Source organism: Notamacropus eugenii, chromosome 2 (genome assembly GCF_028372415.1).
Source record: "Notamacropus eugenii isolate mMacEug1 chromosome 2, mMacEug1.pri_v2, whole genome shotgun sequence".
NCBI classification, from domain to species: Eukaryota; Metazoa; Chordata; class Mammalia; order Diprotodontia; family Macropodidae; genus Notamacropus; species Notamacropus eugenii.
The window spans coordinates 120348423-120365094 of record NC_092873.1 but is presented as its reverse complement, the minus strand read 5'-3'; the positions used below and the strand labels follow the sequence as shown (position 1 = coordinate 120365094).

The 16672-nt window shown below is 37.8% G+C and overlaps 1 protein-coding gene across 7 annotated transcripts in view; it reads left to right on the top strand.

The window, feature by feature from the left end:
- The window catches only part of KLHL31 (kelch like family member 31), a 97589-nt gene that overhangs the window by 59121 nt on the left and 21796 nt on the right, over positions 1 to 16672 (top strand). For 3 of the 7 annotated variants that reach the window (XM_072642483.1, XM_072642477.1, XM_072642480.1), the window contains exon 1: positions 9167 to 9414. The exons of the other annotated variants lie outside the window; for them this stretch is intronic. The gene's annotated coding sequence lies outside the window, so the exon portion shown is untranslated. Of the gene's footprint in view, positions 1 to 9166; positions 9415 to 16672 lie in introns of those variants that run through there. 7 annotated transcript variants of the gene reach the window in all.

Below are 16672 nucleotides of genomic sequence, written 5' to 3'. Positions count from 1 at the left end.
TCTAGTACAATATTGAATAAAAGTAGTAATAATGGTCCTCCTTGCTTCACCTCTGCTCTAACTGGGAAGGTTTCTAACTTATCTCTATTACAGACAATGGTTTATGATGTTTTTAGATAGATAATACTTATCATTTTAAAGAAAGCTCCATTTATTCCTATGCTTTCTAGTGTTTTAAATAGGAATGGGAGTTTTATTTTTATTTTTTTAAAAGCTTTATATTTTGAAATAATTATTGTTATTATAATATTTATATTTCATAATATATTATATATAATATAGTAATTATTATATTGAAATAACCATATGACTTTTGTTGTTTTGTTATTACTAAAGTCAATTATTCTAATAGTTTTCCTGATATTGAAGCAGCCCTGAATTCCTAGTATAAACCCCATCCGGTCATAATGTATGATTTTTGTGACATATTGCTGTAATTGTTGTAATCTCCTTGATAATATATTATTTAAAATTTTTGCACCAATTTTCAACAAAAAACACCAAATTGGAAATCCTGAAACTCAAAGAAGGGATTAAGAAAGTTGAAAGTAAGAAAAATCATTCAATTAATAAATAAAACTGGGACTTGAAAAGAATGAAACAATAAAAAAACCAATAAAATAGATGAACCATTTGCTAATTAGATTTTGGGGGATTTTCAATTTGTTCTTTTTCTAGTTTCTTGAATTGCATGCCTAATTCTTTGACTTGCTGTTTCTCTATTTTATTGATGCAAGCATTTAGAGACATAATTTTTCCCCTGCATCCCATAATTTGACTGCATCCCATAATTTTTTTATGATTTATTCTTTAACCTACTCATTCTTTAGATTACATAGTTTCCAATTATTTTTTAATATATGGTTCCATGACCATTATTGAATATATTTTCATTCATTATGGTATAAAAAAGATGCATTTAATATTTCTGCTTTTCTGCATTGGGTTTTGAGGGCTTTATGCCTTACTACATGGTCAATGTTTGTGAAAGTGCCTTGTGCACCTGAGAAAAGGGTATATTTATTTTTATTCCTATTCAGTTTTCTTCAGAGGCTGATCATATCTCACTTTTCTAAAATTCTATTCATCTCTTTAACTTGTTCTTTGTTTATTTTGTGGTGAAATTTATCTAGTTCTGAGAGGAATGTTGTGGTCCTCCCTAGTATAGTTTGACTGTCTATTTACTCTTGTGACTCATTTAACTGTAACTCTAAGAATTTAGATACTTTTCCATTAGTTGATATTTCTTTATTGTCTATGGTACCTTTTCCCAAAATGTAGTTTCCTTTCTCCCTTTTAATTTGGCTTAGTTTCACTTTGTCTGAGATCATGAGTGCCACCCCTGCTTCTTTGACCTCAGCTGAAGCATAACAGATTCTGCTTCAGCCTCTTATTTTTACTCTGTGTCTCTGTTTCAAGTGTGTTTTTTGCCAAGGACAAATTGTTGGATTCTGGTTTTCAATACATTCTGCTATATGCTTCCATTTTATGAGTGAGTTAACATGATGTCTTTAATAAAACATTTAAATACCAATACAAACAACTGGTAAAGAGAGAGGTAGGTTGGTATAATGGGAGGAAAAAAAGTGATGAACTTGAGTCAAAGGACTTGGGTTAAGTCTTCGCCCTGACACTTACTACTTGAGTTTTTGCTTGTTTGGGTCAACAATTTTGGTAACATCCCCCAGATTTTGATCTATTGTCTCATTGTTATTATTTATTGTTCCTGTGGTTTTTTCCTTTGACCCACATAAGATTAGGCTATTTTCATTTCTAGTTGATTTTAATACTTTTTAACATAATTTTAACACAATTTCTATCGCATTCTGGCCAGCAAAGGATTTGTATAATTCCTGCTTTTCTGCAGAATCTGTGAGGTTTTTATGTTCTAAGACATGATAAATGTCTTTAAAGGTTGCCATTTACCATTTATGCAATTTTGAAAAAGTCACTTAACCACTCTGGGCCTCTTTTGTAAAATGAGGGGATTGGATTAGATGACCACTGAGCTCCCTTCCAGTTCTAGATATATGATCCTATGGATTAAATTTAGCAACTATTTATCTTTAAATAAATTTTAATCTACAATCCATCATAATCGTTTTTCATTCTTCCCACTAAGTCACTATCAGAATTCTTTGTCCATTCTTATTCCCTGTAGATTATAGACATATGTCACTTTGATTCTGTGTTCTATTTTTAACTTTGAATTATTTTATAATAGTTCTTCTAGATTTCTCTCTAGTATTCTGCATATTTGTCCATCTTAAATATGTTATAGTACTCCATACCACAATTTAATCATTCCCATATTGTTGGACATATAGGTCACTTCCATTTTTTTTTGTTTTAAATTACACATAAAGCTTTCATGAACATCTTTGAACAAATAACTTTTGTTTGCTAATGATTCCAAGCTTCATATAGTCCCAATAACGTAATTATTCCATCAAAAGATCAGGTGATTTCCTTAAGCAGTTCATCTGTACATATTTGGCAAGAAATTAACAACCTTTCCATAAAAGTATTAAAATAGCTAACAATAATGGTTCCCATCAGTACTGCAGATCCCTGTATTTTAAACGATTAACCTTGCAGCAAAATTTAAAGAAACTCAGAAGGTCTACTTAGAATTTGTTACCACAGCTGTATTTGCAGGGTTCCAAATAAATGAGGTGGCCTTTTACTAAGCTGCTTTCTGAAAGAATTTAAAAGGCTTTGAAAAATTTATTAGAATACAACTTCAACAATTATTTCTGAGGGATTTCCGAAGGAAAATAGTTTTAAATTTTCATTAGAGTTCATTTAAATACTTGTGGGGGTAGTTTGGGGGTTTTTTTCTTTGTTTTTTAAAGGATGTAGATGTTCTTGATGATCTCTCTTCTCATTAGGGCAGAATACCAGAAACCACTGTACTTTCAAGGGTTCAACAACACTAACCTTTTTTAAAAAATAAGAAAATGGTAGAAAAAATCGAATGATGGTTGAAATGACACACCTTATTCTTTTTGCCTTTTAGAAGTAATCCTTGATACAAAGCATTGCTCATGGAAAAATAAAGGACTATTTTGCTTATCTCAAAATTCAGCTGACAAAAATTAGATTAGCTCTCAAGGTCTGAAGGAAAAGATTATTTTTAGGTCGATAATGGAAAAAACTAAGAAATAATATTAAGAAGGGATGTCTAGAAGATCTTTTGGATAATGAGAACACAGAGGTAAAATAGTGAAGCCAAGAATTTAAGAGAACTAGAAAGAAGCAGTGAGGGCAAATAGCTGGACAGAAAGGAGGCAGTAATTCAGAATAGGAAAGACCTGACTACTTACTCATTCTCCCAAAGAAGAAAAAGGAAGACTGCAAGGAGGTGACTAAAAGACAGAAGTTATATCACATCTATTTAATACACAAGGAATGTGTGATTGCTTAAAATCTAACACCATCATAAGTCAAGGAACTTTGCCCAGTAAGTAAGTTCTCAGTATGGAGGGAAAGTGGAGGGCTGTCTTCAAGCCTTACTTCATACCATACATCAAGTAAGTTTAATTGTTCATTTCAAATAAGAATTTTAGCTCTAGATGGGACCTTGGAGAGCCAATCCAACATCTCTTTTTTACAAAAGAAGAAACTGTGGCCCAAAGCATTTATAACCAGCCCAAACAAAAGTAAATAGTGGAAGTACAGAGTTATCATAACAGTTATAATAGCCACGGTAAGATCCACTTGAAACAAATTCTGTTGAGGGTGAAGTGGGAAAGAGACAGCACCCCATCCCCAGACTTCATAGGGAGAAAGAAATTCTAGGATATCAACCACTGTGGTCATAGATCCAGAGAGACAGAAAGTATAAATGGAAAAACCCACCATCTGGTAGCTTCCTATTATACTAACTATTCTTGCTACTGATAATCATTTAATAACATTTTTGGACTTTAATAAGAGCCAGAGCCTGAATTAATCAATCAGAAGAAGAGCTTGGACCTAACATCCTCTTTGTTCTCCAACCTAAACTGAGAGAATACCTCTTCCTATGTCAACAAGTCCAGACGGGGCTGATTTAGCATTCTTTATGAGACACTTAATCCAAGATACTATCTTGAATAATGGGACTTTTTCTGTATCTTAATATTCTGTGGACGTATACTGTTATGGCATGTTAATGGTAAAGAAAACACATATATCTTGAGTCATAATTTCAATTGAAACTTTGTCAACTCTCTTATCTTATTGTATTTACAACTTACTCAATTAAGAAAATCCCTTTCTCACAGTATAGTTAAACACAGAGACCATAAATCTGAAGGACACAGACGTCCTTGGATTGCCCTAAAACAGAGTTAAGCCTAGTCATCCTTGTATCAGTCAGAAGTTTCCTTCTGACTCTACGATCATGTAACTGCTTGTCGTCATCATCATCATGTTCATCCTTCGTTGCCAAAGAAGACTGTGTCATCAGAGAAATAATGACATGACTTATACCTGACTTTGTTTTGAGTGGAGGGCTGTGTAACCATTAGCTTTAAGGGAATAAACAATATGGATTTACATATCCCCTCACCTGTTTACATCTTTGACCAAACTTTCAGGTTGACACTACCTAGGTGTTCAGCTTAATAGTTTTGCTACTAAAGGATGGCAAATGCTATTAATTCCCTTTAAGTGTCAGTTAAGAGCCCTAGTGACCCCACCCTAGTTAGGGCTATCTTGACTACAGCTCAAGTCTCCTCACTCCCAAACTAGGGGAGTTTTCACTGTCACATTGCTTCTTTTTACATGTAATTAGTGTTTAGCATTAACATCATATAAAAATTATAATATTAATGATAAAAATAACCAATATCGATAACAGTGATTTAAGGTTTGTAAAGTTATATATGTATATATTTATAATTTGATAAACGCAATACTATTAAACAGGTGCTATTATCCCAATTTGGATATACTACATATTTGGGGAAACTTCACACTTGACATCCAGATAAATTTGATATGGATTCAATACATTATCCTAGCCTCTCCTGCTTGGGTTACATAATAATAATAATATTCAGGAAGAAATTTGCAAGTGGGTGAATTCACATATGAAGAACCTCCTAACAGCATTCAACATGGACATAATATAGTACTTACTGGCTCCATTTGGAGAGATTATGTGAAAAGACTGAGTTAGGATTTCCACAAAGCTGACAGCTTTGTTAGTTGGCTTCATTTAGTTTTCAAAACTGGAAGAGTGATTGGTGCACTGGAAGCATCTACAATGTGCATGGGTCTGATGATGGTAAGCACAGAAGACCTTTATCAATCATAGGATTTAGAGCTAAGAGGGACTTTATGTATCACCCAATCAAACACCTTCATTTTATTGATGAGGTTAAGGACCAGAAGAGGTTAACATTTTTCTTAAAAGTGTCAGGTTTAACCCAGAAAACTCAAATGATAAGCAATGTTGAACTAAGAGGCTATCCTATTAAAAATAATTCCTTGGTACAGATACTCTGATAGAATATAAGTTCCTCAAGGTCATAGACTATTTCATTTTTGTCCTAATATCCCCAGAGCCTAGCACAGTGCCTGACAAATGCTTAGTAAATGCTGATTAATTAGGTTGATTAATTCCCATAACTAATACATGTGTTTTTGTACAATTATAATTGCTTTTCTATCCAGTGATTCCAAGAATTTAAAAATGTTGTTGATACTTTTGTACGCAATGCCTAGCTGACACTTTTCTATATTGCCTTCCTACCCCAACTCCATAGAACTCCTTCTTTTATCCTGGATTCATTCCAGAGAACTCTCATGTGAGGAAATTTCCTCTGTCACCATAGACTGGCACCTGCTCAGTAGCTTATAGTCTGAGAGAGCTTCCTTTATTATAAGAAATAAAAACTAAACAAAATAAATTGTAAATTATTTCTCCTGGCTTCACCCTCCATCTGTTCCATTCCGGCTTCTTTCAAAGTTCAATGCCAGCACTGCATCTCATGATCTCCCATATCACTATGGCACAGGCCTCCCTTCCCCCAATATGCTATTTCAAGGAAGAAAAAGAGGGAAAGTTATAACAACCTCGATAATAGTAATAGCTCTTGTTAACATAGCACTCTAAGATATGCAAAGCACTTATAAATATTATCTCATTTGATTCTCATAACTACCCTTGAGGTAGCTGCTATCATCCCCATTTTGATGTGTTGCACTCTTTTGGGAACCATATGTTTTATGTTCTAAACAAGCTGAATACAGGTTCTGTGCATTCATTTCCCCCCCACATCCCCACCCACACACCTGTTCTGGACCTAATTTAATTTGGCACACTACATCACACCCCTAAAGACCACTTGTTACATCGTAGCCTATACCCTGCCTGGGCTCTCTGAATGGCTCTTCAAGGCTTAAGGGTAAATTAGGGTGAGGAGGATCAGCCTCCTTTCATAGGCACCTAGCATCTCCCCTACGAACATCATCCCTTCCCTCCTTGCCCATCCCTCAACCCCCATAGACCTAGAGATGTATCTAAGCTCTGGAAACTTCAGTGCCTAGAGTGAAACACTTTTCATTGACCAGTCCCAGGTTGGATGTTGTTCTCTAGTTGCCATTTGAAAAGTAACTTTAAACTTGTTTCTTCAAGTTGAAGACAAGTAGTTGCTCCCCTAACTGGAGGTCAGGACTAGGCAGTGGTGGCTAACTGTCTGTCAAAACACCAGAGACCATTCTAGACCGAACCTCCTTCCTCCCTCCCCCACTGCAACTGAATAATGCACAATAACTCGTACATAATAGGCACTTAAATGCTTGTTGACAGACTTATTACAGTAGCCCCAGTGCCGCAAAACCTTACCAGTGGCTCTAACCATTTATTTATCTGGGTTTTACACCGTCACGTCCTCGGGGAGATTTCAGATTGCCAACAGGAAGTCAAACAGAAAGCAACTTTCTGGGAATGCCATTATTAAAATACCTCCTGTACATTTCTCACCTCCATCCCCTTCTTCTTCTAATAATTTAGCTTGCCAGGAAACTTTCCCTAAGGGTCCCTACAGCAATCAGGATTACTTCACAAGTTTCTTCATCTACCCAAGGGGGGGGGCGGGTCGGAGGACTCAAGAATCTGTTAAACCCCCTTAACAGAACAGGCTCATAACTTTTGGGAATCCTGTGTCTTTTTCAGCTGCTCCTTCAATTTCAGGACCCTTCCTACAAGGTTCCCAGTTTCTATCAATCTTACAGAACCCCCCCCCTTCCCTTTCCCCCATCCTCGTGTTCCTTTAGCAGGGACCTCGAGGAAGGATGCTCCTTAGCCTCCAACCAACCTCCAGACACCTACATTGGTCCTAAGGCTCGATAAATCCGACCAGTCTCTGAAGATTGGGAACGAAGATGAGGGCTTAGAAAAGTCCTCTGAGTCTTTTTAGGAAGCTGCTAGCACCCTCCCTCAATAAACACTGACCTAGTATTCGTTTTTTTACATGTTTTGCATATACTTAGTACATATTATTTCCCCTAATAGAACGAAATCTTTCAGGGCAAAGGCTATTTCATTTTTTTCTCTCTTCACATACCCAGCACTTAGTCACTCTTTCAACAAACATTTACTAAGGTTCTACTATATAGCAGCTCTTAGCACATAGTAGGTCCTTTAACAATGTTTGTTGATCAATTGATGTTGACAAGACTATTGTCTGCCTTGTATAACCAACCCATCTGTGGACTTGATGCTTGCTCATGACCATGATGTACATTGTATATTCCTATGTAAATTTCATTTTATTTGTGTCTTGTCACAGCTAGCTGATGAGAGCTGGCCCAGGGAACTATGTGGTAACAAAGCAATGGAAAGGAAACAAGTCATCCTCTCCTCTAAAAAGCTAGCAACAATTCAGCTTGAAGTGCATTGAATGATGTGAGGAGGATCTGAAAGTGTAAATTCTAATCTCAGCTCTTTCCAGAGGTGGTTAAATAATCATTACTAGCCATTTAACTTTCTTTGCCTTAGCTCCAGTAACTGTAAAATAGATTCTTAGATCACTGAACTAGGACAGGATTTAGAAGTCTTCTGGTCTAATCAGTTCATTTTACAGGTGAGGAAACTCAAGCCTAGAGAGTCAAATAGTCCAGGGTAGGAGTAAATTAGTGGCAGAGTCGGGACTAGAAACCAGGTCTCCAGGCTGGGTCCAGCCTCTTATTCATGTTTCTGGAGAGAATGCTATCACCGCAAAAATGTGATGGTTAAACAGAATTCACATAAATATTAGCTCACTATTATATCAAGACTTAAGTTTTAGGAAGCATTTTCCTCCCAACAACTCCGTAACTTAGTGAACCTCTAGTGCTTAACACAGTGCCTTGTAAGTCAATCAACAAACATTTATTAAGAGTTTCCTATGTGCTAGGCATCATACTAGGTTCTGGGGATACTAAGAAAGGCAAAAACGAAGCTCCTGACTTCAGGTAGTTCACATTCTATTGGGAGAAAGAATAGGCAAATAACAATATACATACGAAATATATACAGTGTAAATGGGAAGTAATCCTGACAAATAGTAAGTATTTAATAAATGCTTGCTGATGATAACAGCTAGCATGTATCTAACACTTTAAGGTTTGCAAATATTATTTCATTTTATCCTTACAACAACCCTAAGACTTCCAAATGATAGGTGCTATTCTTATTGCCATTTTTTAGATGGGGAAACTAAGTCTGAAAGAAGTTAAATGACTTGCCCAAGGTCAAATGACTAGAGTCTAAAGCAGGATTTGAACTCAGGTCTTCCTGATTCCAGTTCCAATGGTCTATTCAGTTTGCCACTTAGATGCTTATTGACTATTGACAAAATGCAATGGAACCAATAAGCATTAACTACTCTCCTAACATCTGTCCAATCTATTTATGACAGATAATATCTTCCCAAGGAGCTTGTAGGGATCATCTTGCATATCTGTGAAGAGCTAACTTTTTTTTAATTCATGGGGCACTCTCCCTACCCTACACCCCCAAACCTCCACATTCTCCTAAAATGTATTCTTATCCTCAACTGAGGTCAATTGATCCCTTGACTTTTAAAAGTTGGACAGGCTGAGAAATCTAACTCCTTCCTACCAAGCCCGGTCCCTCCCTCTGGCCCTGGGTGGCCAGGACGGGTCATGTTCACTGTCCCAGAGCGCAGTCTCCAGACTCCCTTCTTCAAAGTGACAGGAAAGGGTCACACTAGAAATTGCTGCTGCTGGGGCTTGTCAGGTGGCTGTTGGCAGCTCGGGGTGGGATTTTTCCTTGTTCTTTCTTTCCCTGTGTTTCTCTCTCTTTCTCTCTCTCCCCCTTTCCCCCTTTCCCTCTGTCTCTCTCATTCTACCTTCAGGTTGCCCACCAAGAAGAGCTCAGTACAGAGGCTTCATTTTGGAACCCTGAGCCAGTACTTGGTAAGAGCTGGGGCTGCCTTCTTAGAGGGTCTGCTTCTTGTGTTCTGGGTGTGTGCCTAGTTGGGATTAGGATATACGAAGAAGTTTCACATTTTATTTTTTGTTCTAATTTTGTGGAGGGGAGACTACAGCTGGTGCAAATTAGCCATGTCTGAGATCTTAAGCTGCAGTTCGAGCTAGAGAATTGTTCCATGTAAAGTTATAGGGATCTGAAAATTTTCAGAAAATATGAATGGTGTTGAAACTCAAGTTGGTTGTTACTTGAAAAACTAAAACTAATTGTGATAAAGGTGATACCACGGTGGGGAGGGGGAGAAAGAATGATATTTTAGAGTATTTTTTTTAATCCCACATTTTCCTTCTAGTTTGAAATTCCCACATTTGATCATAGTGAATTTTTCTTCATGGCTTAATAGGAGAGAAGAATATATTGCCCTCTATAAGTGTGGTTTCCTAACTTCTAGTTAGCAGAAAGCAGAGTTTATGTTTAATATAGAGAGATATCTCAGAATGCAACTAACAGGGTACCACAGGACTCACACTTTAGATGGCAGTCAACATGGAGAACAACCCAGCTCCTTGGTTCAGCACTTATAAAACATATTGTCTTTGAATTATCATTTTGTCTTGTGCCTACATAGGTTCTTAAAGTGTGAAGGCACACTACAAAGAGGTACATAAGACACGTAAGAAGCAAATGCACCTTAAACCCGACCTAACTTAAAATGGCAAGCTGGACCAGGCCTCCTCCTATGTTACTATTCCTGGAGCTAACTCTGATAGGCTTCAACAGATGCAGCCACTGGAATGTGGAAGGGAGGGGGCAGAGGGAGCAGCTGATTCACCTCTCCAGCTATAAGACATTTTGGACACCCAGCTAGCTCAGGCTTGGGAATGACACTGACACTTTAGCACACATGGCTTTTTTATCTTGCCCTGAGTGGAGTCCCGTCCCAAGGGGCCTCTCCTTTCTTCCTTCTTCCCCGCCCTGCCAAAAGAAAGCCTAAGGGTAAACTAACCTTTCTGATAATGACTAGAAATAAATACAGGCATGTGAATATATGCATAATAATGTAATGGACAGTAAGCTATCCAGGAAGACCTAGGTTCAAATTCTGCCTTGGATCCCCTAGCAAGTCATTTAACTTTTTAGTACTCTAGCTCCCTAAGACTATGAGTTGGAGAGAAGGTGTTGACTTGCATTGGTCTCAGAGGGAGTTTCCTCACATGGGAGTTCCCTATCCCAGTGAAATCACAGACCGAGTCTCTCTCTCCCGATAGAAACAGACAGAGACAGAGCACTTTTGCTGTTCAGCCATTTCAGTCATCTCTTACTCTTCATAACCCTATCTGGGGTATTCTAGTCAAAGATACTGGAGTCGCTTACCATTTTCTTTTTTTTGTTTTGTTTTGGTTTTTTACTTTTTTTTTTTATTTTTATTTTTATTTATTTATTTTAAGTTTTCAACATTCATTTTCACAAGATTTTGAGTTTCAAATTTTCTCCCCGTCTCTCCCCTCCCCCACCCCAAAATGCCTTGCATTCTGGTTACCCCTACCACCAATCTGCACTGCCTTCTAACACCCCTCCCTTCCTTTATCCCCATCTTCTCTCTTGTCCTGTAGGGCAAGATAAATTTCTATACCCCATTACCTTTATTTCTTATTTCCCAGTTGTATGCAAAAATAATTCTCAACATTTGTTCCTAAAACTTTGAGTTCCAACCTCTCTTCCTTGCTCTCTCCCCACCCATCCCCACTGAGAAAGTAAACAGTTCAATATAGGCTATATATGTGTAGTTTTGCAAATGACTTCCATAATAGTCATGTTGTGTAAGACTAACTATATTTCCCTCCACCCTATCCTGTCCCACATTTCTTCTCTTCTCTCTTTTGACCTTGTCCCTCCCCAAGAGTGTTGACTTCTAATTGCTCTCTCTTCCCATTTGCCCTCCCTTCCATCATGCCCCCACCTTACCATTTTCTTCTGCAGCTTATTTTATAGGTGAGTAAACTGAGGCAAATAGGGTTAAGTGACTTGCCCAGTGTCACACAACTAGTAAGAGCCTGAGGCCAGATTTGAATTCAAGATGATGTGTCTTCCTAACTCTTGGCCTAGCCCTCTATCAACTGCACCATCTAGCTGTTCATTCATAGGTACATAGAAACATAGACAGACAGACATATTCCAAAAGCTTAAAACTGCTCTAACACTTTTGGGATACCTTACATACACAGGTACATATGTGAAACATAATAGTGGATAAAGAGTTGATCTAAGGTCCCCCCTCTCTAGCTTATTGGCTATATGTGATGCTGGGCAAATCATTTAATTTCTCAGTGTTCTCCAGGCAGCTCAAGACTAAAGACTAAATTTCAGAAAAGTTACAGATCTGCATAGGTAAGAAAAGTTTCTTTATTTCCAAAACTGATGAAATCACAGATTGTTAGGATCGTCGATCTTAGATTGGAAGAAATCTCAAAACACCATCTAGTCCAACCTGGTACATACTAAATACTAAATAAATGCTTATTTATTGATTGGCAAGAAAACTGAGGCTCACAGAGAGTCTGATTTGTCAGTTACCTTGCTAAGTTCAGATCCTTCCAAAAGGCACTGTGTGTTGCTAGAATTATGATAATACTAGGAGCTATGGGCAGTGGCCACACTGATAAAATCATCTTGGCTAAACCAGATTGAGAGTAACCAACAGGCCTCAAACCCATCATCAAGTTAGAGGGATGTCTACCCTAAGCATGTAAAGACTCCCCCTGGTGGAAGGGTAAATGAAAACAATTTGTTCCAATGACCATTAAGGGCTATGGATCACTTAAAGCTCAGTCAGATATCAAAGACACCAAGGTCACCCACTGCATCCTGGGCCATTGCCAGCAGTCTCTACTTGTGTCTTGCCACTGGACTCCCATGACTCTGGAAGGGTGGGGCTGATAACTGTGCAATTCTGCCTCACTTAAATTCAGTTCATGCACAAGTCAACACATCATCCTGTGATGTCATTGGTCTTCAGAAATGAAGGACGAATGACAACAAAGAGAGAGTGACTTGACTTAGGTAGGATATGTGAATATTGACCATTTGTTTAATTGTGAAAACTAGAAAGTGCCCTCATTTTTTTGGCAGGGTGATTCTCTAGGACTAAGTCATATATGTGGCAATGTTCTTTAGTTTAGCATCCTATGGATACTAACAGCTCACACTTATATACAACCCTTTAAAAGGTTAGCAAAGCAAAAATGCCTTCCCTTTGTTGGGTTTCAGGTTGCTCACCTGTAAGATGATCAAGTTAAGACTAGGTGGTCTCTCAGGTCCTTTCCAGCTCTTAAATCCTTGAATTCCATTTTCCTCATAACAAATCTGTGAGATCCATAATATGTCTATTATTACCACCAATTTATTTCTCTTCTGTAAAATATCTGAAGCTCATGAGTATGTAGGTACTTTCTCCAATAGTACAGGTAGTAATCTCTCCATGACTTAATGGATGATCTTCATGACCTGTTGTGGCAAATTAAAAGACAGATACATAGACCAGCAAATAAGCAAATACATTAGACGAGTAAGTGAACAAATAAACAAGTAGACAAATGGATGGATGGATGGGGAGAGATAAAGAGAGAGAGAGAGAGAGAGAGAGAGAGAGAGAGAGAGAAATCTTTTTGAGACCTACTCCTCCCAACTAACTGGGGTTGGTCCTCTGATAAGTATGTTGCCAGTCATGGTAACATGTCAGTCTAAGCCTTTTAGGGGAGGGATACCAAAGAGATTGCATTTCCTCCTTATCTTGCCCAGACAGCAAGTGCATCTCAAGGCCCAATCCTGCTACTGATCAACACAGGAGTTTTAATCTCCTCTGTTTACTGCCTGGACCTGTTCCCTGCTCCTTGGTCAGCCTGATGGCCTCTACTCCCAGGGGCCCACCCTATTGGTGCTGGACCTAGTATGGAGATCTGATCAAATTTAGCCCTACTACAGGTCAGAGGTCCCTAACTTCAGTGATCCAGTAGCTTCAGCCTCCCCAGCAGCAGGGTCTATCAGTGTGGGCCATCTGCCTGCTGAGTCTTTTTCTGCTATATTAAGCCCATTTATGGTTTCATCCTGGAGAGCCCCTAGGAGTTATATGCATTAACTGCTTGTGAAAGAAATACTTTACATTATTTATTTGTCCAAGGACAGGCTTCTTTAACATTTTTAATGTTCTCTGAGTCTTATATTCTAAGATCTGGATAAAAGGTTCATTTACCTTACGTACATCCTTCATGATATTACAGACTTTGGTGAGAGTTCTCTCACTCCCTAGCTTTTCATATTCTAGAGGCTAATCTCTTTAAATGAGCGGAGGAAATATTTCATCTGAGCGATAATCTGCTGTATCAAATTACGTCTAAGACACAGGTGCTAGCATAAATTCAATCTCAGTGATACATCTCTGGGAATTTGTTGGGAAAGGACAATGAATTGTCATCAGTGATCAAACCAAATAATTTGAACAATGTGAACATATATGAAAAATCATGCCCTTCCCTGTGGTTTCTAATATATTATGATGCTAATAGAGCCACAAATGTTATAAACAAGGCCAAAATGTCTATATGGCCAAAGCAAGGCTTCTTGATCTTTTGTGTACCATGGACCCAGGCATATGGGGGGGAAGTCAAGGCATTACTTCTCAAAATAACACTTTTAAATCTATAAAAATAAAATAAATTCTAAAATATTATGAATATTTAAACAAATACAAATAATAGAAAATGAATTACAAAGGATACCAATTATATTGAAATATAGTTATAAAAAATTTTTAAGCAAATTCATGGACCCCTCTTTCCTCTCCAGTAAGTACCCTTGATCTAGAGTGAATTTGGCTTATGGGCTATGAAGCAAAAATTTTCCAGGTGAAATGGTATCTCTTCTACCCCATTTCTGCCCAGGGTCTAATTTATAGGATCATAGAGTTTGAACTGAAGGCTCTTAGCGGTCATTTAGGCCTACCTCCTCATTTTATAGATGAAGCCAAGCCTCAGAGCCAAGATTTATGTCCAAAACCAGAATTCTTTCCATTGAATCCACATCTCCACTCGAGGACCTTAAGCACTGAATAAATTAGAGAGCTTATGTAAATGTAGAGATTTTATTGAATCCAGCCCTTTTATCTTGCCACTGGGAAAATTGGAGATCAAAGATAGAAGGTCCTACAACTAAAATTGGGAGTAGGACTAAGGCTTAAGTCTTTTCTCTACCATACTAGTCCTAGTATGGTGAAGCAGGTAACATATAGTCACAAATCTATAAAGTATAGCACCTGGTGTGCACAGGTATGGAGCAACCCTTCAACATAGAACTGTATTCCCATTCTGGTAGCCCAGATATGCATATGCTGGAGTAGTTCCACAAGCATCTAGCCATCTTTGGCACACATCTACAAACAACACCTACTGCCGCTGTAAAAACTCCCTTTACCACATTTTCCTCCAAAATAAATGTAGGTAGCTAGGTAGTTCAGTCAAGGAGACCTGCACAACTTGGCAGTAGGTAGGCGCCAAAATTAAAATAGGCTAAACTTCTTCCGCCACAGATAGGTTTTTAGTGGTTTAATTTCCAAGTAAAGATAACTAGAGACAAGCTGATGATGTTTGGTCGGCACAGGTCAAGTGAAAAATAGGAGACAGTACACGCGGTGGTACGCCAATCACCAAGTTACATGATAGGCACAATAGTGACCAGTGGAAGGCGGGGTAAGTGGGGCATCGACAAAGCACTTGTTACATCTTTACTTTTCTTTTATGTCCTATATATTTTTCACAGGCTGCCCAAAATCCTTTGTTGAGCTGCAAGCAGCCCATGGGCCATATGTTATATAGGTCTGAGAGAGAGTGAGGGGTCTGGGTCCAGGAAGACTCATCTTCTTCCATTCAGACACTTGCTGGTTTTGTGACCCTGGGCAAGTCACTTAACCCTCTTTACCTCAGTTTCTTCATCTGTAAAATGAGCTGGAGAAGGAAATGGCAAACTACTCCAGTATCTGTGTCAAGAAAACCCTAAATAAGGTCACAAAGAGTCAGACGCAGCCGAAACGACTGAAAAACAATAAATGTGAATGACGCAAAGTCATAGTAGCTATTTATTATAAGGATCTGGTTCTTTAAAAGTAAAACTGAGGAGACTGAGCCTGTAGCTTTATTGGGAAAGGAAGTTCCCAGCTGCAAGACAGTCTTAATGAGTTACCTGGGACACAAAGAAGTGAGATGATTTAACTGAAGTCACATAGGTAGCATTGCTCAGATTTGGAGTCTTCCTGACTCCAAGGTAAACTAACTTACTTCTCTTTTAATTAAATTATTTTATGTTATAAATTATATAATTTTAATATAAACATAGTAATCTTAAAATGACATGAAATAAGGAATAAAATCCTACATGACAATAGTTGATATATCTATAGCATTTTATATATATTATCTCATTTGAACTCCACAACAGCCATATGAGGCAAGGATAGGTATTACTATCCCCATTTTACAGATGAGGAAACTGAGACCCAGACAAATAAAATCCTACACAACAGCTGATATCTTTATAGGTTTGAATGGACACGATCTCATTTAAACTCACATCAACCCTGTGAGGTAATAATAACTACAGGTGTTATTATCCCCAAGTAATGGATAAAGAAACTGAAGATCAGATAAAATAAGGAGTAAAGACCCACATAGCTCACATTTATGTAGCACTGCATATACATTATCTCATTTGAGCCTCATAGTAACCCTGGGTAGTGGGTGTTATTACAGTTTTTAGATAAGGACACTGAAACTTGGAGAGAGAAATGACTTTTCCAAGGTCACACAGCTATTAAATATCAGAAACAAGGATATTTTAGCTATTTTAACTAGAATTTACATAGCACTTTTAAGTTTGCAAAGCCCTTTACAAACATCTCATCTTTTTCTTCACAACAACCCTGGAAGGCAAGTACTATTATTATCTCCATTTTACAAGTGAGGAAACTGAGGCAGACATAGGTTAAGTGACTTGCCCAGGGTCAGACAGCTAGGATATGTCTGAGGCTGGATTTGAACTTAAGTCTTCCTGACTTCAGGTTCAAACCCCAGTCCAAACCTAGATTTTTCTCTCCCCAAGTCTAGTATTCAAACTATTATGTTAGACTGCCCCTTTCAACCTTACAAACTTCAAAACATTTACAATTTGTTAAAAGGAAAAATATGCATGGAAGCTTTA